The 22,265-nt window shown below is 53.5% G+C and overlaps 27 non-coding genes across 27 annotated transcripts; 8 read left to right on the forward strand and 19 right to left on the reverse strand.

Moving 5' to 3' along the window:
- Positions 1-370: 370 nt before the first annotated feature.
- On the reverse strand, positions 371-442 carry TRNAE-UUC (transfer RNA glutamic acid (anticodon UUC)). The gene has a single exon. It is a non-coding gene; the product is annotated as a tRNA-Glu (tRNA).
- A 243-nt stretch (positions 443-685) lies between these two features.
- Positions 686-768, forward strand: TRNAL-UAA (transfer RNA leucine (anticodon UAA)). Its single transcript has one exon. It is a non-coding gene; the product is annotated as a tRNA-Leu (tRNA).
- Positions 769-2,596: 1,828 nt separating this feature from the next.
- TRNAE-UUC (transfer RNA glutamic acid (anticodon UUC)) lies at positions 2,597-2,668 on the reverse strand. Its single transcript has one exon. It is a non-coding gene; the product is annotated as a tRNA-Glu (tRNA).
- Positions 2,669-2,911: 243 nt separating this feature from the next.
- Positions 2,912-2,994, forward strand: TRNAL-UAA (transfer RNA leucine (anticodon UAA)). The gene has a single exon. It is a non-coding gene; the product is annotated as a tRNA-Leu (tRNA).
- Positions 2,995-4,120: 1,126 nt separating this feature from the next.
- On the reverse strand, positions 4,121-4,192 carry TRNAE-CUC (transfer RNA glutamic acid (anticodon CUC)). The gene has a single exon. It is a non-coding gene; the product is annotated as a tRNA-Glu (tRNA).
- Positions 4,193-4,822: 630 nt separating this feature from the next.
- TRNAE-UUC (transfer RNA glutamic acid (anticodon UUC)) lies at positions 4,823-4,894 on the reverse strand. The gene has a single exon. It is a non-coding gene; the product is annotated as a tRNA-Glu (tRNA).
- A 1,452-nt stretch (positions 4,895-6,346) lies between these two features.
- Positions 6,347-6,418, reverse strand: TRNAE-CUC (transfer RNA glutamic acid (anticodon CUC)). The gene has a single exon. It is a non-coding gene; the product is annotated as a tRNA-Glu (tRNA).
- A 630-nt stretch (positions 6,419-7,048) lies between these two features.
- TRNAE-UUC (transfer RNA glutamic acid (anticodon UUC)) lies at positions 7,049-7,120 on the reverse strand. Its single transcript has one exon. It is a non-coding gene; the product is annotated as a tRNA-Glu (tRNA).
- A 243-nt stretch (positions 7,121-7,363) lies between these two features.
- On the forward strand, positions 7,364-7,446 carry TRNAL-UAA (transfer RNA leucine (anticodon UAA)). Its single transcript has one exon. It is a non-coding gene; the product is annotated as a tRNA-Leu (tRNA).
- A 1,126-nt stretch (positions 7,447-8,572) lies between these two features.
- Positions 8,573-8,644, reverse strand: TRNAE-CUC (transfer RNA glutamic acid (anticodon CUC)). Its single transcript has one exon. It is a non-coding gene; the product is annotated as a tRNA-Glu (tRNA).
- Positions 8,645-9,274: 630 nt separating this feature from the next.
- On the reverse strand, positions 9,275-9,346 carry TRNAE-UUC (transfer RNA glutamic acid (anticodon UUC)). Its single transcript has one exon. It is a non-coding gene; the product is annotated as a tRNA-Glu (tRNA).
- Positions 9,347-10,798: 1,452 nt separating this feature from the next.
- TRNAE-CUC (transfer RNA glutamic acid (anticodon CUC)) lies at positions 10,799-10,870 on the reverse strand. Its single transcript has one exon. It is a non-coding gene; the product is annotated as a tRNA-Glu (tRNA).
- A 630-nt stretch (positions 10,871-11,500) lies between these two features.
- On the reverse strand, positions 11,501-11,572 carry TRNAE-UUC (transfer RNA glutamic acid (anticodon UUC)). The gene has a single exon. It is a non-coding gene; the product is annotated as a tRNA-Glu (tRNA).
- A 243-nt stretch (positions 11,573-11,815) lies between these two features.
- On the forward strand, positions 11,816-11,898 carry TRNAL-UAA (transfer RNA leucine (anticodon UAA)). The gene has a single exon. It is a non-coding gene; the product is annotated as a tRNA-Leu (tRNA).
- A 1,120-nt stretch (positions 11,899-13,018) lies between these two features.
- Positions 13,019-13,090, reverse strand: TRNAE-CUC (transfer RNA glutamic acid (anticodon CUC)). Its single transcript has one exon. It is a non-coding gene; the product is annotated as a tRNA-Glu (tRNA).
- A 630-nt stretch (positions 13,091-13,720) lies between these two features.
- TRNAE-UUC (transfer RNA glutamic acid (anticodon UUC)) lies at positions 13,721-13,792 on the reverse strand. Its single transcript has one exon. It is a non-coding gene; the product is annotated as a tRNA-Glu (tRNA).
- A 243-nt stretch (positions 13,793-14,035) lies between these two features.
- TRNAL-UAA (transfer RNA leucine (anticodon UAA)) lies at positions 14,036-14,118 on the forward strand. Its single transcript has one exon. It is a non-coding gene; the product is annotated as a tRNA-Leu (tRNA).
- A 1,126-nt stretch (positions 14,119-15,244) lies between these two features.
- TRNAE-CUC (transfer RNA glutamic acid (anticodon CUC)) lies at positions 15,245-15,316 on the reverse strand. Its single transcript has one exon. It is a non-coding gene; the product is annotated as a tRNA-Glu (tRNA).
- A 630-nt stretch (positions 15,317-15,946) lies between these two features.
- On the reverse strand, positions 15,947-16,018 carry TRNAE-UUC (transfer RNA glutamic acid (anticodon UUC)). Its single transcript has one exon. It is a non-coding gene; the product is annotated as a tRNA-Glu (tRNA).
- Positions 16,019-16,261: 243 nt separating this feature from the next.
- On the forward strand, positions 16,262-16,344 carry TRNAL-UAA (transfer RNA leucine (anticodon UAA)). Its single transcript has one exon. It is a non-coding gene; the product is annotated as a tRNA-Leu (tRNA).
- A 1,120-nt stretch (positions 16,345-17,464) lies between these two features.
- Positions 17,465-17,536, reverse strand: TRNAE-CUC (transfer RNA glutamic acid (anticodon CUC)). Its single transcript has one exon. It is a non-coding gene; the product is annotated as a tRNA-Glu (tRNA).
- A 630-nt stretch (positions 17,537-18,166) lies between these two features.
- TRNAE-UUC (transfer RNA glutamic acid (anticodon UUC)) lies at positions 18,167-18,238 on the reverse strand. Its single transcript has one exon. It is a non-coding gene; the product is annotated as a tRNA-Glu (tRNA).
- Positions 18,239-18,481: 243 nt separating this feature from the next.
- Positions 18,482-18,564, forward strand: TRNAL-UAA (transfer RNA leucine (anticodon UAA)). The gene has a single exon. It is a non-coding gene; the product is annotated as a tRNA-Leu (tRNA).
- A 1,126-nt stretch (positions 18,565-19,690) lies between these two features.
- Positions 19,691-19,762, reverse strand: TRNAE-CUC (transfer RNA glutamic acid (anticodon CUC)). Its single transcript has one exon. It is a non-coding gene; the product is annotated as a tRNA-Glu (tRNA).
- Positions 19,763-20,392: 630 nt separating this feature from the next.
- TRNAE-UUC (transfer RNA glutamic acid (anticodon UUC)) lies at positions 20,393-20,464 on the reverse strand. The gene has a single exon. It is a non-coding gene; the product is annotated as a tRNA-Glu (tRNA).
- Positions 20,465-20,707: 243 nt separating this feature from the next.
- Positions 20,708-20,790, forward strand: TRNAL-UAA (transfer RNA leucine (anticodon UAA)). The gene has a single exon. It is a non-coding gene; the product is annotated as a tRNA-Leu (tRNA).
- Positions 20,791-21,916: 1,126 nt separating this feature from the next.
- Positions 21,917-21,988, reverse strand: TRNAE-CUC (transfer RNA glutamic acid (anticodon CUC)). The gene has a single exon. It is a non-coding gene; the product is annotated as a tRNA-Glu (tRNA).
- Between the last annotated feature and the right edge of the window lie 277 nt (positions 21,989-22,265).

Consider the following 22,265-nt stretch of genomic DNA (forward strand, 5'->3'; position numbering starts at 1 on the left):
GTACACCTTCTCACACCTACCTCGTTATTCAGCTTGCTGGAAGAATACATTGCGAATGACCGATTCAAGAGTGCAAGGGAGAAGAGTGCTCCAAAGTAGATGTATACATCGCAGCCGGGTTTTCCAGCAATTTACCTTTCTGATGAGCTGGTACTGCACTTTACGCCCACATAGAGCACCTGACTGGGTGGGGGACTGCGTGCGCATGAAGGTGGCTGAGGGCAATGGGAGCAAAGCAACCTGGGACACAGGGGACCCAGCCCCTTTCCTCTGCTTTCGTCTATAGGTCGGGGTGCCTTTTTAAGGACCTTCGATTAAAAAAAGCTGAGCTGCGTGGACAAATTACGCACGTCTACGTCTTAGAGGGATCTTCCCTGACCGGGAATCGAACCCGGGCCGCGGCGGTGAAAGCGCCGAATCCTAGCCACTAGACCACCAGGGAGGAGATGCTCTTGTGAGCCTGCCTTGCTCACTTCCTTATTGTGACTAAGCTAACTCCACTGTATAGATTGCCCATAAAGTACGAGTGGGGAAAAGTTAGGTGTCACACAGTGTGTTTGTCATAAGCAATTACCTTTATCCTCCTGCAAAAGCCTTTTTACTCTGCAATCACCTCTTGCTGGACAGCCTGCGCTGGAGCAGCCAGCATGAAAAGGGAGCTGAGTAAGGCAGGGCCTAGGGTCTCACCAGGGTGGCCGAGTGGTTAAGGCGTTGGACTTAAGATCCAATGGACAGTTGTCCGCATGGGTTCGAGCCCCATCCCTGGTATGGGTTTTCAGCGGGTGTGTAGGAACTTGCAGATGCTTTTTTAAAGCATTTTCCTCTGCCCTCCTCACCCTCCCAGTGCCCTTCCTTAACAGTCCCAATTCACGTCTCAGCTGTGGGGTCTGCTGCTACTCTGCACTTAGCATGGATGCTTCCCAAAGCAATGCAGTGCCACCTACGCAGAGCCCCTGCTTAGAGAAATACACCTCCTATGTCTTTTCCCACTGAAGGGAGCAGGAGGAAGTACTTGCTTCCTGGGGAACATGGGCCTGCCACTGGAATTTGTTAACCCGCCTCTTGCGGATTTCTCCCCTTTCTTTGATTTACACCTGCAGGCTCTCCCTTGCCATCGGAGCAGGATCTGCTGATGCAGGCCCGGCTGGATCAAATGTGCAAAGGCTTGTCCCCAGGCCTCGGGAAAAAATTGAGCAGAGATTCCCGCCTCCGCCTCCGCCTCCTCTTGCCTTCCGAACGGGCTTCCAAACGGGCAATGCCCTGACGGGTCCCCCACGCCCCATCCTGCCCATGCCCACACCCCTGTATATGAGGGTGACCCATGTCCCTCACCCTCCATGCTCGAACGGAAGACACGTGTGTCCTGAGGGGAGCGCCAGACAGGCATTTCTCCGGCCAGGCAGACCCCTGCAGCACCCGTTAGGCTCCAAAGCCTGTACATTCCCAAGATGCCACTGGTCACTATGCAAATCAGACAGCCCTGGCCACACCCTCTCCGCCGCTGGGCTCTGCTGCTTTCGGTACGTGCAGCTCAGCTTTTTCTTACCCTGAACCAGACTTCCGTTTCAGCAAAAAGGTGGGTTGCAGTGGGTCCGGGATGCCATTTGGAGACAAAGCCTGCGGCCCTGTCAAAGATGACTTCCTGCCGCACACCATGTGGTCAGAAGCCTACGAAAAGAAGCGCACCTCGGAATACAGAATCTCACTTCCTCAAGAGCCTTGCACAAGAGATTTTCCTCCCGCCGAGGAAAGCAACTCAAAGGGAACCTTGCGAAAATCAAATTAGGAGCCAGATTGCGGGATGCTAGGCAAACTGTTTGTCAGAAAAGCAAATTCATTTTGAGAAGCCCTGACCTGCGGGAAGGAAAAGCATTCAAGGGCAGAAGAAGGACTGTTTCCTGACCGGGAATCGAACCCGGGCCGCGGCGGTGAGAGCGCCGAATCCTAACCACTAGACCACCAGGGAACCCAGAGCCATACAGCAAAAGTTCCTACACTGCTCTCCTAGTGACAAAGCTCATGGGGGCTGAAAGCATATTTTATTCTACAGCGAATATGAATCAGAACTTGAAAAAACACTCATGATTCCACCAGACTGTTTGTCACTTCCAAGCACAGGCCATCCCCTCCCCCGTGCTACTGAACCGACGAATTCCTGTACAATCGGGATCCCCGGGAAATCACAAGAGGGACACCTAGTGGCCGCTGATAGCTCAAAGACAGCTGGTACACCTTCTCACACCTACCTCGTTATTCAGCTTGCTGGAAGAATACATTGCGAATGACCGATTCAAGAGTGCAAGGGAGAAGAGTGCTCCAAAGTAGATGTATACATCGCAGCCGGGTTTTCCAGCAATTTACCTTTCTGATGAGCTGGTACTGCACTTTACGCCCACATAGAGCACCTGACTGGGTGGGGGACTGCGTGCGCATGAAGGTGGCTGAGGGCAATGGGAGCAAAGCAACCTGGGACACAGGGGACCCAGCCCCTTTCCTCTGCTTTCGTCTATAGGTCGGGGTGCCTTTTTAAGGACCTTCGATTAAAAAAAGCTGAGCTGCGTGGACAAATTACGCACGTCTACGTCTTAGAGGGATCTTCCCTGACCGGGAATCGAACCCGGGCCGCGGCGGTGAAAGCGCCGAATCCTAGCCACTAGACCACCAGGGAGGAGATGCTCTTGTGAGCCTGCCTTGCTCACTTCCTTATTGTGACTAAGCTAACTCCACTGTATAGATTGCCCATAAAGTACGAGTGGGGAAAAGTTAGGTGTCACACAGTGTGTTTGTCATAAGCAATTACCTTTATCCTCCTGCAAAAGCCTTTTTACTCTGCAATCACCTCTTGCTGGACAGCCTGCGCTGGAGCAGCCAGCATGAAAAGGGAGCTGAGTAAGGCAGGGCCTAGGGTCTCACCAGGGTGGCCGAGTGGTTAAGGCGTTGGACTTAAGATCCAATGGACAGTTGTCCGCATGGGTTCGAGCCCCATCCCTGGTATGGGTTTTCAGCGGGTGTGTAGGAACTTGCAGATGCTTTTTTAAAGCATTTTCCTCTGCCCTCCTCACCCTCCCAGTGCCCTTCCTTAACAGTCCCAATTCACGTCTCAGCTGTGGGGTCTGCTGCTACTCTGCACTTAGCATGGATGCTTCCCAAAGCAATGCAGTGCCACCTACGCAGAGCCCCTGCTTAGAGAAATACACCTCCTATGTCTTTTCCCACTGAAGGGAGCAGGAGGAAGTACTTGCTTCCTGGGGAACATGGGCCTGCCACTGGAATTTGTTAACCCGCCTCTTGCGGATTTCTCCCCTTTCTTTGATTTACACCTGCAGGCTCTCCCTTGCCATCGGAGCAGGATCTGCTGATGCAGGCCCGGCTGGATCAAATGTGCAAAGGCTTGTCCCCAGGCCTCGGGAAAAAATTGAGCAGAGATTCCCGCCTCCGCCTCCGCCTCCTCTTGCCTTCCGAACGGGCTTCCAAACGGGCAATGCCCTGACGGGTCCCCCACGCCCCATCCTGCCCATGCCCACACCCCTGTATATGAGGGTGACCCATGTCCCTCACCCTCCATGCTCGAACGGAAGACACGTGTGTCCTGAGGGGAGCGCCAGACAGGCATTTCTCCGGCCAGGCAGACCCCTGCAGCACCCGTTAGGCTCCAAAGCCTGTACATTCCCAAGATGCCACTGGTCACTATGCAAATCAGACAGCCCTGGCCACACCCTCTCCGCCGCTGGGCTCTGCTGCTTTCGGTACGTGCAGCTCAGCTTTTTCTTACCCTGAACCAGACTTCCGTTTCAGCAAAAAGGTGGGTTGCAGTGGGTCCGGGATGCCATTTGGAGACAAAGCCTGCGGCCCTGTCAAAGATGACTTCCTGCCGCACACCATGTGGTCAGAAGCCTACGAAAAGAAGCGCACCTCGGAATACAGAATCTCACTTCCTCAAGAGCCTTGCACAAGAGATTTTCCTCCCGCCGAGGAAAGCAACTCAAAGGGAACCTTGCGAAAATCAAATTAGGAGCCAGATTGCGGGATGCTAGGCAAACTGTTTGTCAGAAAAGCAAATTCATTTTGAGAAGCCCTGACCTGCGGGAAGGAAAAGCATTCAAGGGCAGAAGAAGGACTGTTCCCTGACCGGGAATCGAACCCGGGCCGCGGCGGTGAGAGCGCCGAATCCTAACCACTAGACCACCAGGGAACCCACAGCCATACAGCAAAAGTTCCTACACTGCTCTCCTAGTGACAAAGCTCATGGGGGCTGAAAGCATATTTTATTCTACAGCGAATATGAATCAGAACTTGAAAAAACACTCATGATTCCACCAGACTGTTTGTCACTTCCAAGCACAGGCCATCCCCTCCCCCGTGCTACTGAACCGACGAATTCCTGTACAATCGGGATCCCCGGGAAATCACAAGAGGGACACCTAGTGGCCGCTGATAGCTCAAAGACAGCTGGTACACCTTCTCACACCTACCTCGTTATTCAGCTTGCTGGAAGAATACATTGCGAATGACCGATTCAAGAGTGCAAGGGAGAAGAGTGCTCCAAAGTAGATGTATACATCGCAGCCGGGTTTTCCAGCAATTTACCTTTCTGATGAGCTGGTACTGCACTTTACGCCCACATAGAGCACCTGACTGGGTGGGGGACTGCGTGCGCATGAAGGTGGCTGAGGGCAATGGGAGCAAAGCAACCTGGGACACAGGGGACCCAGCCCCTTTCCTCTGCTTTCGTCTATAGGTCGGGGTGCCTTTTTAAGGACCTTCGATTAAAAAAAGCTGAGCTGCGTGGACAAATTACGCACGTCTACGTCTTAGAGGGATCTTCCCTGACCGGGAATCGAACCCGGGCCGCGGCGGTGAAAGCGCCGAATCCTAGCCACTAGACCACCAGGGAGGAGATGCTCTTGTGAGCCTGCCTTGCTCACTTCCTTATTGTGACTAAGCTAACTCCACTGTATAGATTGCCCATAAAGTACGAGTGGGGAAAAGTTAGGTGTCACACAGTGTGTTTGTCATAAGCAATTACCTTTATCCTCCTGCAAAAGCCTTTTTACTCTGCAATCACCTCTTGCTGGACAGCCTGCGCTGGAGCAGCCAGCATGAAAAGGGAGCTGAGTAAGGCAGGGCCTAGGGTCTCACCAGGGTGGCCGAGTGGTTAAGGCGTTGGACTTAAGATCCAATGGACAGTTGTCCGCATGGGTTCGAGCTCCATCCCTGGTATGGGTTTTCAGCGGGTGTGTAGGAACTTGCAGATGCTTTTTTAAAGCATTTTCCTCTGCCCTCCTCACCCTCCCAGTGCCCTTCCTTAACAGTCCCAATTCACGTCTCAGCTGTGGGGTCTGCTGCTACTCTGCACTTAGCATGGATGCTTCCCAAAGCAATGCAGTGCCACCTACGCAGAGCCCCTGCTTAGAGAAATACACCTCCTATGTCTTTTCCCACTGAAGGGAGCAGGAGGAAGTACTTGCTTCCTGGGGAACATGGGCCTGCCACTGGAATTTGTTAACCCGCCTCTTGCGGATTTCTCCCCTTTCTTTGATTTACACCTGCAGGCTCTCCCTTGCCATCGGAGCAGGATCTGCTGATGCAGGCCCGGCTGGATCAAATGTGCAAAGGCTTGTCCCCAGGCCTCGGGAAAAAATTGAGCAGAGATTCCCGCCTCCGCCTCCGCCTCCTCTTGCCTTCCGAACGGGCTTCCAAACGGGCAATGCCCTGACGGGTCCCCCACGCCCCATCCTGCCCATGCCCACACCCCTGTATATGAGGGTGACCCATGTCCCTCACCCTCCATGCTCGAACGGAAGACACGTGTGTCCTGAGGGGAGCGCCAGACAGGCATTTCTCCGGCCAGGCAGACCCCTGCAGCACCCGTTAGGCTCCAAAGCCTGTAAATTCCCAAGATGCCACTGGTCACTATGCAAATCAGACAGCCCTGGCCACACCCTCTCCGCCGCTGGGCTCTGCTGCTTTCGGTACGTGCAGCTCAGCTTTTTCTTACCCTGAACCAGACTTCCGTTTCAGCAAAAAGGTGGGTTGCAGTGGGTCCGGGATGCCATTTGGAGACAAAGCCTGCGGCCCTGTCAAAGATGACTTCCTGCCGCACACCATGTGGTCAGAAGCCTACGAAAAGAAGCGCACCTCGGAATACAGAATCTCACTTCCTCAAGAGCCTTGCACAAGAGATTTTCCTCCCGCCGAGGAAAGCAACTCAAAGGGAACCTTGCGAAAATCAAATTAGGAGCCAGATTGCGGGATGCTAGGCAAACTGTTTGTCAGAAAAGCAAATTCATTTTGAGAAGCCCTGACCTGCTTGAAGGAAAAGCATTCAAGGGCAGAAGAAGGACTGTTCCCTGACCGGGAATCGAACCCGGGCCGCGGCGGTGAGAGCGCCGAATCCTAACCACTAGACCACCAGGGAACCCACAGCCATACAGCAAAAGTTCCTACACTGCTCTCCTAGTGACAAAGCTCATGGGGGCTGAAAGCATATTTTATTCTACAGCGAATATGAATCAGAACTTGAAAAAACACTCATGATTCCACCAGACTGTTTGTCACTTCCAAGCACAGGCCATCCCCTCCCCCGTGCTACTGAACCGACGAATTCCTGTACAATCGGGATCCCCGGGAAATCACAAGAGGGACACCTAGTGGCCGCTGATAGCTCAAAGACAGCTGGTACACCTTCTCACACCTACCTCGTTATTCAGCTTGCTGGAAGAATACATTGCGAATGACCGATTCAAGAGTGCAAGGGAGAAGAGTGCTCCAAAGTAGATGTATACATCGCAGCCGGGTTTTCCAGCAATTTACCTTTCTGATGAGCTGGTACTGCACTTTACGCCCACATAGAGCACCTGACTGGGTGGGGGACTGCGTGCGCATGAAGGTGGCTGAGGGCAATGGGAGCAAAGCAACCTGGGACACAGGGGACCCAGCCCCTTTCCTCTGCTTTCGTCTATAGGTCGGGGTGCCTTTTTAAGGACCTTCGATTAAAAAAAGCTGAGCTGCGTGGACAAATTACGCACGTCTACGTCTTAGAGGGATCTTCCCTGACCGGGAATCGAACCCGGGCCGCGGCGGTGAAAGCGCCGAATCCTAGCCACTAGACCACCAGGGAGGAGATGCTCTTGTGAGCCTGCCTTGCTCACTTCCTTATTGTGACTAAGCTAACTCCACTGTATAGATTGCCCATAAAGTACGAGTGGGGAAAAGTTAGGTGTCACACAGTGTGTTTGTCATAAGCAATTACCTTTATCCTCCTGCAAAAGCCTTTTTACTCTGCAATCACCTCTTGCTGGACAGCCTGCGCTGGAGCAGCCAGCATGAAAAGGGAGCTGAGTAAGGCAGGGCCTAGGGTCTCACCAGGGTGGCCGAGTGGTTAAGGCGTTGGACTTAAGATCCAATGGACAGTTGTCCGCATGGGTTCGAGCCCCATCCCTGGTATGGGTTTTCAGCGGGTGTGTAGGAACTTGCAGATGCTTTTTTAAAGCATTTTCCTCTGCCCTCCTCACCCTCCCAGTGCCCTTCCTTAACAGTCCCAATTCACGTCTCAGCTGTGGGGTCTGCTGCTACTCTGCACTTAGCATGGATGCTTCCCAAAGCAATGCAGTGCCACCTACGCAGAGCCCCTGCTTAGAGAAATACACCTCCTATGTCTTTTCCCACTGAAGGGAGCAGGAGGAAGTACTTGCTTCCTGGGGAACATGGGCCTGCCACTGGAATTTGTTAACCCGCCTCTTGCGGATTTCTCCCCTTTCTTTGATTTACACCTGCAGGCTCTCCCTTGCCATCGGAGCAGGATCTGCTGATGCAGGCCCGGCTGGATCAAATGTGCAAAGGCTTGTCCCCAGGCCTCGGGAAAAAATTGAGCAGAGATTCCCGCCTCCGCCTCCGCCTCCTCTTGCCTTCCGAACGGGCTTCCAAACGGGCAATGCCCTGACGGGTCCCCCACGCCCCATCCTGCCCATGCCCACACCCCTGTATATGAGGGTGACCCATGTCCCTCACCCTCCATGCTCGAACGGAAGACACGTGTGTCCTGAGGGGAGCGCCAGACAGGCATTTCTCCGGCCAGGCAGACCCCTGCAGCACCCGTTAGGCTCCAAAGCCTGTACATTCCCAAGATGCCACTGGTCACTATGCAAATCAGACAGCCCTGGCCACACCCTCTCCGCCGCTGGGCTCTGCTGCTTTCGGTACGTGCAGCTCAGCTTTTTCTTACCCTGAACCAGACTTCCGTTTCAGCAAAAAGGTGGGTTGCAGTGGGTCCGGGATGCCATTTGGAGACAAAGCCTGCGGCCCTGTCAAAGATGACTTCCTGCCGCACACCATGTGGTCAGAAGCCTACGAAAAGAAGCGCACCTCGGAATACAGAATCTCACTTCCTCAAGAGCCTTGCACAAGAGATTTTCCTCCCGCCGAGGAAAGCAACTCAAAGGGAACCTTGCGAAAATCAAATTAGGAGCCAGATTGCGGGATGCTAGGCAAACTGTTTGTCAGAAAAGCAAATTCATTTTGAGAAGCCCTGACCTGCGGGAAGGAAAAGCATTCAAGGGCAGAAGAAGGACTGTTCCCTGACCGGGAATCGAACCCGGGCCGCGGCGGTGAGAGCGCCGAATCCTAACCACTAGACCACCAGGGAACCCACAGCCATACAGCAAAAGTTCCTACACTGCTCTCCTAGTGACAAAGCTCATGGGGGCTGAAAGCATATTTTATTCTACAGCGAATATGAATCAGAACTTGAAAAAACACTCATGATTCCACCAGACTGTTTGTCACTTCCAAGCACAGGCCATCCCCTCCCCCGTGCTACTGAACCGACGAATTCCTGTACAATCGGGATCCCCGGGAAATCACAAGAGGGACACCTAGTGGCCGCTGATAGCTCAAAGACAGCTGGTACACCTTCTCACACCTACCTCGTTATTCAGCTTGCTGGAAGAATACATTGCGAATGACCGATTCAAGAGTGCAAGGGAGAAGAGTGCTCCAAAGTAGATGTATACATCGCAGCCGGGTTTTCCAGCAATTTACCTTTCTGATGAGCTGGTACTGCACTTTACGCCCACATAGAGCACCTGACTGGGTGGGGGACTGCGTGCGCATGAAGGTGGCTGAGGGCAATGGGAGCAAAGCAACCTGGGACACAGGGGACCCAGCCCCTTTCCTCTGCTTTCGTCTATAGGTCGGGGTGCCTTTTTAAGGACCTTCGATTAAAAAAAGCTGAGCTGCGTGGACAAATTACGCACGTCTACGTCTTAGAGGGATCTTCCCTGACCGGGAATCGAACCCGGGCCGCGGCGGTGAAAGCGCCGAATCCTAGCCACTAGACCACCAGGGAGGAGATGCTCTTGTGAGCCTGCCTTGCTCACTTCCTTATTGTGACTAAGCTAACTCCACTGTATAGATTGCCCATAAAGTACGAGTGGGGAAAAGTTAGGTGTCACACAGTGTGTTTGTCATAAGCAATTACCTTTATCCTCCTGCAAAAGCCTTTTTACTCTGCAATCACCTCTTGCTGGACAGCCTGCGCTGGAGCAGCCAGCATGAAAAGGGAGCTGAGTAAGGCAGGGCCTAGGGTCTCACCAGGGTGGCCGAGTGGTTAAGGCGTTGGACTTAAGATCCAATGGACAGTTGTCCGCATGGGTTCGAGCTCCATCCCTGGTATGGGTTTTCAGCGGGTGTGTAGGAACTTGCAGATGCTTTTTTAAAGCATTTTCCTCTGCCCTCCTCACCCTCCCAGTGCCCTTCCTTAACAGTCCCAATTCACGTCTCAGCTGTGGGGTCTGCTGCTACTCTGCACTTAGCATGGATGCTTCCCAAAGCAATGCAGTGCCACCTACGCAGAGCCCCTGCTTAGAGAAATACACCTCCTATGTCTTTTCCCACTGAAGGGAGCAGGAGGAAGTACTTGCTTCCTGGGGAACATGGGCCTGCCACTGGAATTTGTTAACCCGCCTCTTGCGGATTTCTCCCCTTTCTTTGATTTACACCTGCAGGCTCTCCCTTGCCATCGGAGCAGGATCTGCTGATGCAGGCCCGGCTGGATCAAATGTGCAAAGGCTTGTCCCCAGGCCTCGGGAAAAAATTGAGCAGAGATTCCCGCCTCCGCCTCCGCCTCCTCTTGCCTTCCGAACGGGCTTCCAAACGGGCAATGCCCTGACGGGTCCCCCACGCCCCATCCTGCCCATGCCCACACCCCTGTATATGAGGGTGACCCATGTCCCTCACCCTCCATGCTCGAACGGAAGACACGTGTGTCCTGAGGGGAGCGCCAGACAGGCATTTCTCCGGCCAGGCAGACCCCTGCAGCACCCGTTAGGCTCCAAAGCCTGTAAATTCCCAAGATGCCACTGGTCACTATGCAAATCAGACAGCCCTGGCCACACCCTCTCCGCCGCTGGGCTCTGCTGCTTTCGGTACGTGCAGCTCAGCTTTTTCTTACCCTGAACCAGACTTCCGTTTCAGCAAAAAGGTGGGTTGCAGTGGGTCCGGGATGCCATTTGGAGACAAAGCCTGCGGCCCTGTCAAAGATGACTTCCTGCCGCACACCATGTGGTCAGAAGCCTACGAAAAGAAGCGCACCTCGGAATACAGAATCTCACTTCCTCAAGAGCCTTACACAAGAGATTTTCCTCCCGCCGAGGAAAGCAACTCAAAGGGAACCTTGCGAAAATCAAATTAGGAGCCAGATTGCGGGATGCTAGGCAAACTGTTTGTCAGAAAAGCAAATTCATTTTGAGAAGCCCTGACCTGCTTGAAGGAAAAGCATTCAAGGGCAGAAGAAGGACTGTTCCCTGACCGGGAATCGAACCCGGGCCGCGGCGGTGAGAGCGCCGAATCCTAACCACTAGACCACCAGGGAACCCACAGCCATACAGCAAAAGTTCCTACACTGCTCTCCTAGTGACAAAGCTCATGGGGGCTGAAAGCATATTTTATTCTACAGCGAATATGAATCAGAACTTGAAAAAACACTCATGATTCCACCAGACTGTTTGTCACTTCCAAGCACAGGCCATCCCCTCCCCCGTGCTACTGAACCGACGAATTCCTGTACAATCGGGATCCCCGGGAAATCACAAGAGGGACACCTAGTGGCCGCTGATAGCTCAAAGACAGCTGGTACACCTTCTCACACCTACCTCGTTATTCAGCTTGCTGGAAGAATACATTGCGAATGACCGATTCAAGAGTGCAAGGGAGAAGAGTGCTCCAAAGTAGATGTATACATCGCAGCCGGGTTTTCCAGCAATTTACCTTTCTGATGAGCTGGTACTGCACTTTACGCCCACATAGAGCACCTGACTGGGTGGGGGACTGCGTGCGCATGAAGGTGGCTGAGGGCAATGGGAGCAAAGCAACCTGGGACACAGGGGACCCAGCCCCTTTCCTCTGCTTTCGTCTATAGGTCGGGGTGCCTTTTTAAGGACCTTCGATTAAAAAAAGCTGAGCTGCGTGGACAAATTACGCACGTCTACGTCTTAGAGGGATCTTCCCTGACCGGGAATCGAACCCGGGCCGCGGCGGTGAAAGCGCCGAATCCTAGCCACTAGACCACCAGGGAGGAGATGCTCTTGTGAGCCTGCCTTGCTCACTTCCTTATTGTGACTAAGCTAACTCCACTGTATAGATTGCCCATAAAGTACGAGTGGGGAAAAGTTAGGTGTCACACAGTGTGTTTGTCATAAGCAATTACCTTTATCCTCCTGCAAAAGCCTTTTTACTCTGCAATCACCTCTTGCTGGACAGCCTGCGCTGGAGCAGCCAGCATGAAAAGGGAGCTGAGTAAGGCAGGGCCTAGGGTCTCACCAGGGTGGCCGAGTGGTTAAGGCGTTGGACTTAAGATCCAATGGACAGTTGTCCGCATGGGTTCGAGCCCCATCCCTGGTATGGGTTTTCAGCGGGTGTGTAGGAACTTGCAGATGCTTTTTTAAAGCATTTTCCTCTGCCCTCCTCACCCTCCCAGTGCCCTTCCTTAACAGTCCCAATTCACGTCTCAGCTGTGGGGTCTGCTGCTACTCTGCACTTAGCATGGATGCTTCCCAAAGCAATGCAGTGCCACCTACGCAGAGCCCCTGCTTAGAGAAATACACCTCCTATGTCTTTTCCCACTGAAGGGAGCAGGAGGAAGTACTTGCTTCCTGGGGAACATGGGCCTGCCACTGGAATTTGTTAACCCGCCTCTTGCGGATTTCTCCCCTTTCTTTGATTTACACCTGCAGGCTCTCCCTTGCCATCGGAGCAGGATCTGCTGATGCAGGCCCGGCTGGATCAAATGTGCAAAGGCTTGTCCCCAGGCCTCGGGAAAAAATTGAGCAGAGATTCCCGCCTCCGCCTCCTCTTGCCTTCCGAACGGGCTTCCAAACGGGCAATGCCCTGACGGGTACCCCACGCCCCACCCTGCCCATGCCCACACCCCTGTATATGAGGGTGACCCATGTCCCTCACCCTCCATGCTCGAACGGAAGACACGTGTGTCCTGAGGGGAGCGCCAGACAGGCATTTCTCCGGCCAGGCAGACCCCTGCAGCACCCGTTAGGCTCCAAAGCCTGTACATTCCCAAGATGCCACTGGTCACTATGCAAATCAGACAGCCCTGGCCACACCCTCTCCGCCGCTGGGCTCTGCTGCTTTCGGTACGTGCAGCTCAGCTTTTTCTTACCCTGAACCAGACTTCCGTTTCAGCAAAAAGGTGGGTTGCAGTGGGTCCGGGATGCCATTTGGAGACAAAGCCTGCGGCCCTGTCAAAGATGACTTCCTGCCACACACCATGTGGTCAGAAGCCTACGAAAAGAAGCGCACCTCGGAATACAGAATCTCACTTCCTCAAGAGCCTTGCACAAGAGATTGTCCTCCCGCCGAGGAAAGCAACTCAAAGGGAACCTTGCGAAAATCAAATTAGGAGCCAGATTGCGGGATGCTAGGCAAACTGTTTGTCCGAAAAGCAAATTCATTTTGAGAAGCCCTGACCTGCGGGAAGGAAAAGCATTCAAGGGCAGAAGAAGGACTGTTCCCTGACCGGGAATCGAACCCGGGCCGCGGCGGTGAGAGCGCCGAATCCTAACCACTAGACCACCAGGGAACCCACAGCCATACAGCAAAAGTTCCTACACTGCTCTCCTAGTGACAAAGCTCATGGGGGCTGAAAGCATATTTTATTCTACAGCGAATATGAATCAGAACTTGAAAAAACACTCATGATTCCACCAGACTGTTTGTCACTTCCAAGCACAGGCCATCCCCTCCCCCGTGCTACTGAACCGACGAATTCCTGTACAATCGGGATCCCCGGGAAATCACAAGAGGGACACCTAGTGGCCGCTGATAGCTCAAAGACAGCTGGTACACCTTCTCACACCTACCTCGTTATTCAGCTTGCTGGAAGAATACATTGCGAATGACCGATTCAAGAGTGCAAGGGAGAAGAGTGCTCCAAAGTAGATGTATACATCGCAGCCGGGTTTTCCAGCAATTTACCTTTCTGATGAGCTGGTACTGCACTTTACGCCCACATAGAGCACCTGACTGGGTGGGGGACTGCGTGCGCATGAAGGTGGCTGAGGGCAATGGGAGCAAAGCAACCTGGGACACAGGGGACCCAGCCCCTTTCCTCTGCTTTCGTCTATAGGTCGGGGTGCCTTTTTAAGGACCTTCGATTAAAAAAAGCTGAGCTGCGTGGACAAATTACGCACGTCTACTTCTTAGAGGGATCTTCCCTGACCGGGAATCGAACCCGGGCCGCGGCGGTGAAAGCGCCGAATCCTAGCCACTAGACCACCAGGGAGGAGATGCTCTTGTGAGCCTGCCTTGCTCACTTCCTTATTGTGACTAAGCTAACTCCACTGTATAGATTGCCCATAAAGTACGAGTGGGGAAAAGTTAGGTGTCACACAGTGTGTTTGTCATAAGCAATTACCTTTATCCTCCTGCAAAAGCCTTTTTACTCTGCAATCACCTCTTGCTGGACAGCCTGCGCTGGAGCAGCCAGCATGAAAAGGGAGCTGAGTAAGGCAGGGCCTAGGGTCTCACCAGGGTGGCCGAGTGGTTAAGGCGTTGGACTTAAGATCCAATGGACAGTTGTCCGCATGGGTTCGAGCCCCATCCCTGGTATGGGTTTTCAGCGGGTGTGTAGGAACTTGCAGATGCTTTTTTAAAGCATTTTCCTCTGCCCTCCTCACCCTCCCAGTGCCCTTCCTTAACAGTCCCAATTCACGTCTCAGCTGTGGGGTCTGCTGCTACTCTGCACTTAGCATGGATGCTTCCCAAAGCAATGCAGTGCCACCTACGCAGAGCCCCTGCTTAGAGAAATACACCTCCTATGTCTTTTCCCACTGAAGGGAGCAGGAGGAAGTACTTGCTTCCTGGGGAACATGGGCCTGCCACTGGAATTTGTTAACCCGCCTCTTGCGGATTTCTCCCCTTTCTTTGATTTAAACCTGCAGGCTCTCCCTTGCCATCGGAGCAGGATCTGCTGATGCAGGCCCGGCTGGATCAAATGTGCAAAGGCTTGTCCCCAGGCCTCGGGAAAAAATTGAGCAGAGATTCCCGCCTCCGCCTCCGCCTCCTCTTGCCTTCCGAACGGGCTTCCAAACGGGCAATGCCCTGACGGGTACCCCACGCCCCACCCTGCCCATGCCCACACCCCTGTATATGAGGGTGACCCATGTCCCTCACCCTCCATGCTCGAACGGAAGACACGTGTGTCCTGAGGGGAGCGCCAGACAGGCATTTCTCCGGCCAGGCAGACCCCTGCAGCACCCGTTAGGCTCCAAAGCCTGTACATTCCCAAGATGCCACTGGTCACTATGCAAATCAGACAGCCCTGGCCACACCCTCTCCGCCGCTGGGCTCTGCTGCTTTCGGTACGTGCAGCTCAGCTTTTTCTTACCCTGAACCAGACTTCCGTTTCAGCAAAAAGGTGGGTTGCAGTGGGTCCGGGATGCCATTTGGAGACAAAGCCTGCGGCCCTGTCAAAGATGACTTCCTGCCACACACCATGTGGTCAGAAGCCTACGAAAAGAAGCGCACCTCGGAATACAGAATCTCACTTCCTCAAGAGCCTTGCACAAGAGATTGTCCTCCCGCCGAGGAAAGCAACTCAAAGGGAACCTTGCGAAAATCAAATTAGGAGCCAGATTGCGGGATGCTAGGCAAACTGTTTGTCAGAAAAGCAAATTCATTTTGAGAAGCCCTGACCTGCGGGAAGGAAAAGCATTCAAGGGCAGAAGAAGGACTGTTCCCTGACCGGGAATCGAACCCGGGCCGCGGCGGTGAGAGCGCCGAATCCTAACCACTAGACCACCAGGGAACCCACAGCCATACAGCAAAAGTTCCTACACTGCTCTCCTAGTGACAAAGCTCATGGGGGCTGAAAGCATATTTTATTCTACAGCGAATATGAATCAGAACTTGAAAAAACACTCATGATTCCACCAGACTGTTTGTCACTTCCAAGCACAGGCCATCCCCTCCCCCGTGCTACTGAACCGACGAATTCCTGTACAATCGGGATCCCCGGGAAATCACAAGAGGGACACCTAGTGGCCGCTGATAGCTCAAAGACAGCTGGTACACCTTCTCACACCTACCTCGTTATTCAGCTTGCTGGAAGAATACATTGCGAATGACCGATTCAAGAGTGCAAGGGAGAAGAGTGCTCCAAAGTAGATGTATACATCGCAGCCGGGTTTTCCAGCAATTTACCTTTCTGATGAGCTGGTACTGCACTTTACGCCCACATAGAGCACCTGACTGGGTGGGGGACTGCGTGCGCATGAAGGTGGCTGAGGGCAATGGGAGCAAAGCAACCTGGGACACAGGGGACCCAGCCCCTTTCCTCTGCTTTCGTCTATAGGTCGGGGTGCCTTTTTAAGGACCTTCGATTAAAAAAAGCTGAGCTGCGTGGACAAATTACGCACGTCTACGTCTTAGAGGGATCTTCCCTGACCGGGAATCGAACCCGGGCCGCGGCGGTGAAAGCGCCGAATCCTAGCCACTAGACCACCAGGGAGGAGATGCTCTTGTGAGCCTGCCTTGCTCACTTCCTTATTGTGACTAAGCTAACTCCACTGTATAGATTGCCCATAAAGTACGAGTGGGGAAAAGTTAGGTGTCACACAGTGTGTTTGTCATAAGCAATTACCTTTATCCTCCTGCAAAAGCCTTTTTACTCTGCAATCACCTCTTGCTGGACAGCCTGCGCTGGAGCAGCCAGCATGAAAAGGGAGCTGAGTAAGGCAGGGCCTAGGGTCTCACCAGGGTGGCCGAGTGGTTAAGGCGTTGGACTTAAGATCCAATGGACAGTTGTCCGCATGGGTTCGAGCCCCATCCCTGGTATGGGTTTTCAGCGGGTGTGTAGGAACTTGCAGATGCTTTTTTAAAGCATTTTCCTCTGCCCTCCTCACCCTCCCAGTGCCCTTCCTTAACAGTCCCAATTCACGTCTCAGCTGTGGGGTCTGCTGCTACTCTGCACTTAGCATGGATGCTTCCCAAAGCAATGCAGTGCCACCTACGCAGAGCCCCTGCTTAGAGAAATACACCTCCTATGTCTTTTCCCACTGAAGGGAGCAGGAGGAAGTACTTGCTTCCTGGGGAACATGGGCCTGCCACTGGAATTTGTTAACCCGCCTCTTGCGGATTTCTCCCCTTTCTTTGATTTACACCTGCAGGCTCTCCCTTGCCATCGGAGCAGGATCTGCTGATGCAGGCCCGGCTGGATCAAATGTGCAAAGGCTTGTCCCCAGGCCTCGGGAAAAAATTGAGCAGAGATTCCCGCCTCCGCCTCCTCTTGCCTTCCGAACGGGCTTCCAAACGGGCAATGCCCTGACGGGTACCCCACGCCCCACCCTGCCCATGCCCACACCCCTGTATATGAGGGTGACCCATGTCCCTCACCCTCCATGCTCGAACGGAAGACACGTGTGTCCTGAGGGGAGCGCCAGACAGGCATTTCTCCGGCCAGGCAGACCCCTGCAGCACCCGTTAGGCTCCAAAGCCTGTACATTCCCAAGATGCCACTGGTCACTATGCAAATCAGACAGCCCTGGCCACACCCTCTCCGCCGCTGGGCTCTGCTGCTTTCGGTACGTGCAGCTCAGCTTTTTCTTACCCTGAACCAGACTTCCGTTTCAGCAAAAAGGTGGGTTGCAGTGGGTCCGGGATGCCATTTGGAGACAAAGCCTGCGGCCCTGTCAAAGATGACTTCCTGCCACACACCATGTGGTCAGAAGCCTACGAAAAGAAGCGCACCTCGGAATACAGAATCTCACTTCCTCAAGAGCCTTGCACAAGAGATTGTCCTCCCGCCGAGGAAAGCAACTCAAAGGGAACCTTGCGAAAATCAAATTAGGAGCCAGATTGCGGGATGCTAGGCAAACTGTTTGTCAGAAAAGCAAATTCATTTTGAGAAGCCCTGACCTGCGGGAAGGAAAAGCATTCAAGGGCAGAAGAAGGACTGTTCCCTGACCGGGAATCGAACCCGGGCCGCGGCGGTGAGAGCGCCGAATCCTAACCACTAGACCACCAGGGAACCCACAGCCATACAGCAAAAGTTCCTACACTGCTCTCCTAGTGACAAAGCTCATGGGGGCTGAAAGCATATTTTATTCTACAGCGAATATGAATCAGAACTTGAAAAAACACTCATGATTCCACCAGACTGTTTGTCACTTCCAAGCACAGGCCATCCCCTCCCCCGTGCTACTGAACCGACGAATTCCTGTACAATCGGGATCCCCGGGAAATCACAAGAGGGACACCTAGTGGCCGCTGATAGCTCAAAGACAGCTGGTACACCTTCTCACACCTACCTCGTTATTCAGCTTGCTGGAAGAATACATTGCGAATGACCGATTCAAGAGTGCAAGGGAGAAGAGTGCTCCAAAGTAGATGTATACATCGCAGCCGGGTTTTCCAGCAATTTACCTTTCTGATGAGCTGGTACTGCACTTTACGCCCACATAGAGCACCTGACTGGGTGGGGGACTGCGTGCGCATGAAGGTGGCTGAGGGCAATGGGAGCAAAGCAACCTGGGACACAGGGGACCCAGCCCCTTTCCTCTGCTTTCGTCTATAGGTCGGGGTGCCTTTTTAAGGACCTTCGATTAAGAAAAGCTGAGCTGCGTGGACAAATTACGCACGTCTACTTCTTAGAGGGATCTTCCCTGACCGGGAATCGAACCCGGGCCGCGGCGGTGAAAGCGCCGAATCCTAGCCACTAGACCACCAGGGAGGAGATGCTCTTGTGAGCCTGCCTTGCTCACTTCCTTATTGTGACTAAGCTAACTCCACTGTATAGATTGCCCATAAAGTACGAGTGGGGAAAAGTTAGGTGTCACACAGTGTGTTTGTCATAAGCAATTACCTTTATCCTCCTGCAAAAGCCTTTTTACTCTGCAATCACCTCTTGCTGGACAGCCTGCGCTGGAGCAGCCAGCATGAAAAGGGAGCTGAGTAAGGCAGGGCCTAGGGTCTCACCAGGGTGGCCGAGTGGTTAAGGCGTTGGACTTAAGATCCAATGGACAGTTGTCCGCATGGGTTCGAGCCCCATCCCTGGTATGGGTTTTCAGCGGGTGTGTAGGAACTTGCAGATGCTTTTTTAAAGCATTTTCCTCTGCCCTCCTCACCCTCCCAGTGCCCTTCCTTAACAGTCCCAATTCACGTCTCAGCTGTGGGGTCTGCTGCTACTCTGCACTTAGCATGGATGCTTCCCAAAGCAATGCAGTGCCACCTACGCAGAGCCCCTGCTTAGAGAAATACACCTCCTATGTCTTTTCCCACTGAAGGGAGCAGGAGGAAGTACTTGCTTCCTGGGGAACATGGGCCTGCCACTGGAATTTGTTAACCCGCCTCTTGCGGATTTCTCCCCTTTCTTTGATTTACACCTGCAGGCTCTCCCTTGCCATCGGAGCAGGATCTGCTGATGCAGGCCCGGCTGGATCAAATGTGCAAAGGCTTGTCCCCAGGCCTCGGGAAAAAATTGAGCAGAGATTCCCGCCTCCGCCTCCGCCTCCTCTTGCCTTCCGAACGGGCTTCCAAACGGGCAATGCCCTGACGGGTCCCCCACGCCCCATCCTGCCCATGCCCACACCCCTGTATATGAGGGTGACCCATGTCCCTCACCCTCCATGCTCGAACGGAAGACACGTGTGTCCTGAGGGGAGCGCCAGACAGGCATTTCTCCGGCCAGGCAGACCCCTGCAGCACCCGTTAGGCTCCAAAGCCTGTACATTCCCAAGATGCCACTGGTCACTATGCAAATCAGACAGCCCTGGCCACACCCTCTCCGCCGCTGGGCTCTGCTGCTTTCGGTACGTGCAGCTCAGCTTTTTCTTACCCTGAACCAGACTTCCGTTTCAGCAAAAAGGTGGGTTGCAGTGGGTCCGGGATGCCATTTGGAGACAAAGCCTGCGGCCCTGTCAAAGATGACTTCCTGCCGCACACCATGTGGTCAGAAGCCTACGAAAAGAAGCGCACCTCGGAATACAGAATCTCACTTCCTCAAGAGCCTTGCACAAGAGATTTTCCTCCCGCCGAGGAAAGCAACTCAAAGGGAACCTTGCGAAAATCAAATTAGGAGCCAGATTGCGGGATGCTAGGCAAACTGTTTGTCAGAAAAGCAAATTCATTTTGAGAAGCCCTGACCTGCGGGAAGGAAAAGCATTCAAGGGCAGAAGAAGGACTGTTCCCTGACCGGGAATCGAACCCGGGCCGCGGCGGTGAGAGCGCCGAATCCTAACCACTAGACCACCAGGGAACCCACAGCCATACAGCAAAAGTTCCTACACTGCTCTCCTAGTGACAAAGCTCATGGGGGCTGAAAGCATATTTTATTCTACAGCGAATATGAATCAGAACTTGAAAAAACACTCATGATTCCACCAGACTGTTTGTCACTTCCAAGCACAGGCCATCCCCTCCCCCGTGCTACTGAACCGACGAATTCCTGTACAATCGGGATCCCCGGGAAATCACAAGAGGGACACCTAGTGGCCGCTGATAGCTCAAAGACAGCTGGTACACCTTCTCACACCTACCTCGTTATTCAGCTTGCTGGAAGAATACATTGCGAATGACCGATTCAAGAGTGCAAGGGAGAAGAGTGCTCCAAAGTAGATGTATACATCGCAGCCGGGTTTTCCAGCAATTTACCTTTCTGATGAGCTGGTACTGCACTTTACGCCCACATAGAGCACCTGACTGGGTGGGGGACTGCGTGCGCATGAAGGTGGCTGAGGGCAATGGGAGCAAAGCAACCTGGGACACAGGGGACCCAGCCCCTTTCCTCTGCTTTCGTCTATAGGTCGGGGTGCCTTTTTAAGGACCTTCGATTAAAAAAAGCTGAGCTGCGTGGACAAATTACGCACGTCTACGTCTTAGAGGGATCTTCCCTGACCGGGAATCGAACCCGGGCCGCGGCGGTGAAAGCGCCGAATCCTAGCCACTAGACCACCAGGGAGGAGATGCTCTTGTGAGCCTGCCTTGCTCACTTCCTTATTGTGACTAAGCTAACTCCACTGTATAGATTGCCCATAAAGTACGAGTGGGGAAAAGTTAGGTGTCACACAGTGTGTTTGTCATAAGCAATTACCTTTATCCTCCTGCAAAAGCCTTTTTACTCTGCAATCACCTCTTGCTGGACAGCCTGCGCTGGAGCAGCCAGCATGAAAAGGGAGCTGAGTAAGGCAGGACCTAGGGTCTCACCAGGGTGGCCGAGTGGTTAAGGCGTTGGACTTAAGATCCAATGGACAGTTGTCCGCATGGGTTCGAGCCCCATCCCTGGTATGGGTTTTCAGCGGGTGTGTAGGAACTTGCAGATGCTTTTGTAAAGCATTTTCCTCTGCCCTCCTCACCCTCCCAGTGCCCTTCCTTAACAGTCCCAATTCACGTCTCAGCTGTGGGGTCTGCTGCTACTCTGCACTTAGCATGGATGTTTGCCAAAGCAATGCAGTGCCACCTACGCAGAGCCCCTGCTTAGAGAAATACACCTCCTATGTCTTTTCCCACTGAAGGGAGCAGGAGGAAGTACTTGCTTCCTGGGGAACATGGGCCTGCCACTGGAATTTGTTAACCCGCCTCTTGCGGATTTCTCCCCTTTCTTTGATTTACACCTGCAGGCTCTCCCTTGCCATCGGAGCAGGATCTGCTGATGCAGGCCCGGCTGGATCAAATGTGCAAAGGCTTGTCCCCAGGCCTCGGGAAAAAATTGAGCAGAGATTCCTGCCTCCGCCTCCGCCTCCTCTTGCCTTCCGAACGGGCTTCCAAACGGGCAATGCCCTGACGGGTCCCCCACGCCCCATCCTGCCCATGCCCACACCCCTGTATATGAGGGTGACCCATGTCCCTCACCCTCCATGCTCGAACGGAAGACACGTGTGTCCTGAGGGGAGCGCCAGACAGGCATTTCTCCGGCCAGGCAGACCCCTGCAGCACCCGTTAGGCTCCAAAGCCTGTACATTCCCAAGATGCCACTGGTCACTATGCAAATCAGACAGCCCTGGCCACACCCTCTCCGCCGCTGGGCTCTGCTGCTTTCGGTACGTGCAGCTCAGCTTTTTCTTACCCTGAACCAGACTTCCGTTTCAGCAAAAAGGTGGGTTGCAGTGGGTCCGGGATGCCATTTGGAGACAAAGCCTGCGGCCCTGTCAAAGATGACTTCCTGCCGCACACCATGTGGTCAGAAGCCTACGAAAAGAAGCGCACCTCGGAATACAGAATCTCACTTCCTCAAGAGCCTTGCACAAGAGATTTTCCTCCCGCCGAGGAAAGCAACTCAAAGGGAACCTTGCGAAAATCAAATTAGGAGCCAGATTGCGGGATGCTAGGCAAACTGTTTGTCAGAAAAGCAAATTCATTTTGAGAAGCCCTGACCTGCGGGAAGGAAAAGCATTCAAGGGCAGAAGAAGGACTGTTCCCTGACCGGGAATCGAACCCGGGCCGCGGCGGTGAGAGCGCCGAATCCTAACCACTAGACCACCAGGGAACCCACAGCCATACAGCAAAAGTTCCTACACTGCTCTCCTAGTGACAAAGCTCATGGGGGCTGAAAGCATATTTTATTCTACAGCGAATATGAATCAGAACTTGAAAAAACACTCATGATTCCACCAGACTGTTTGTCACTTCCAAGCACAGGCCATCCCCTCCCCCGTGCTACTGAACCGACGAATTCCTGTACAATCGGGATCCCCGGGAAATCACAAGAGGGACACCTAGTGGCCGCTGATAGCTCAAAGACAGCTGGTACACCTTCTCACACC

The sequence above is a fragment of the Triturus cristatus genome, chromosome 5_2 (assembly GCF_964204655.1).
Source record: "Triturus cristatus chromosome 5_2, aTriCri1.1, whole genome shotgun sequence".
NCBI classification, from domain to species: Eukaryota; Metazoa; Chordata; class Amphibia; order Caudata; family Salamandridae; genus Triturus; species Triturus cristatus.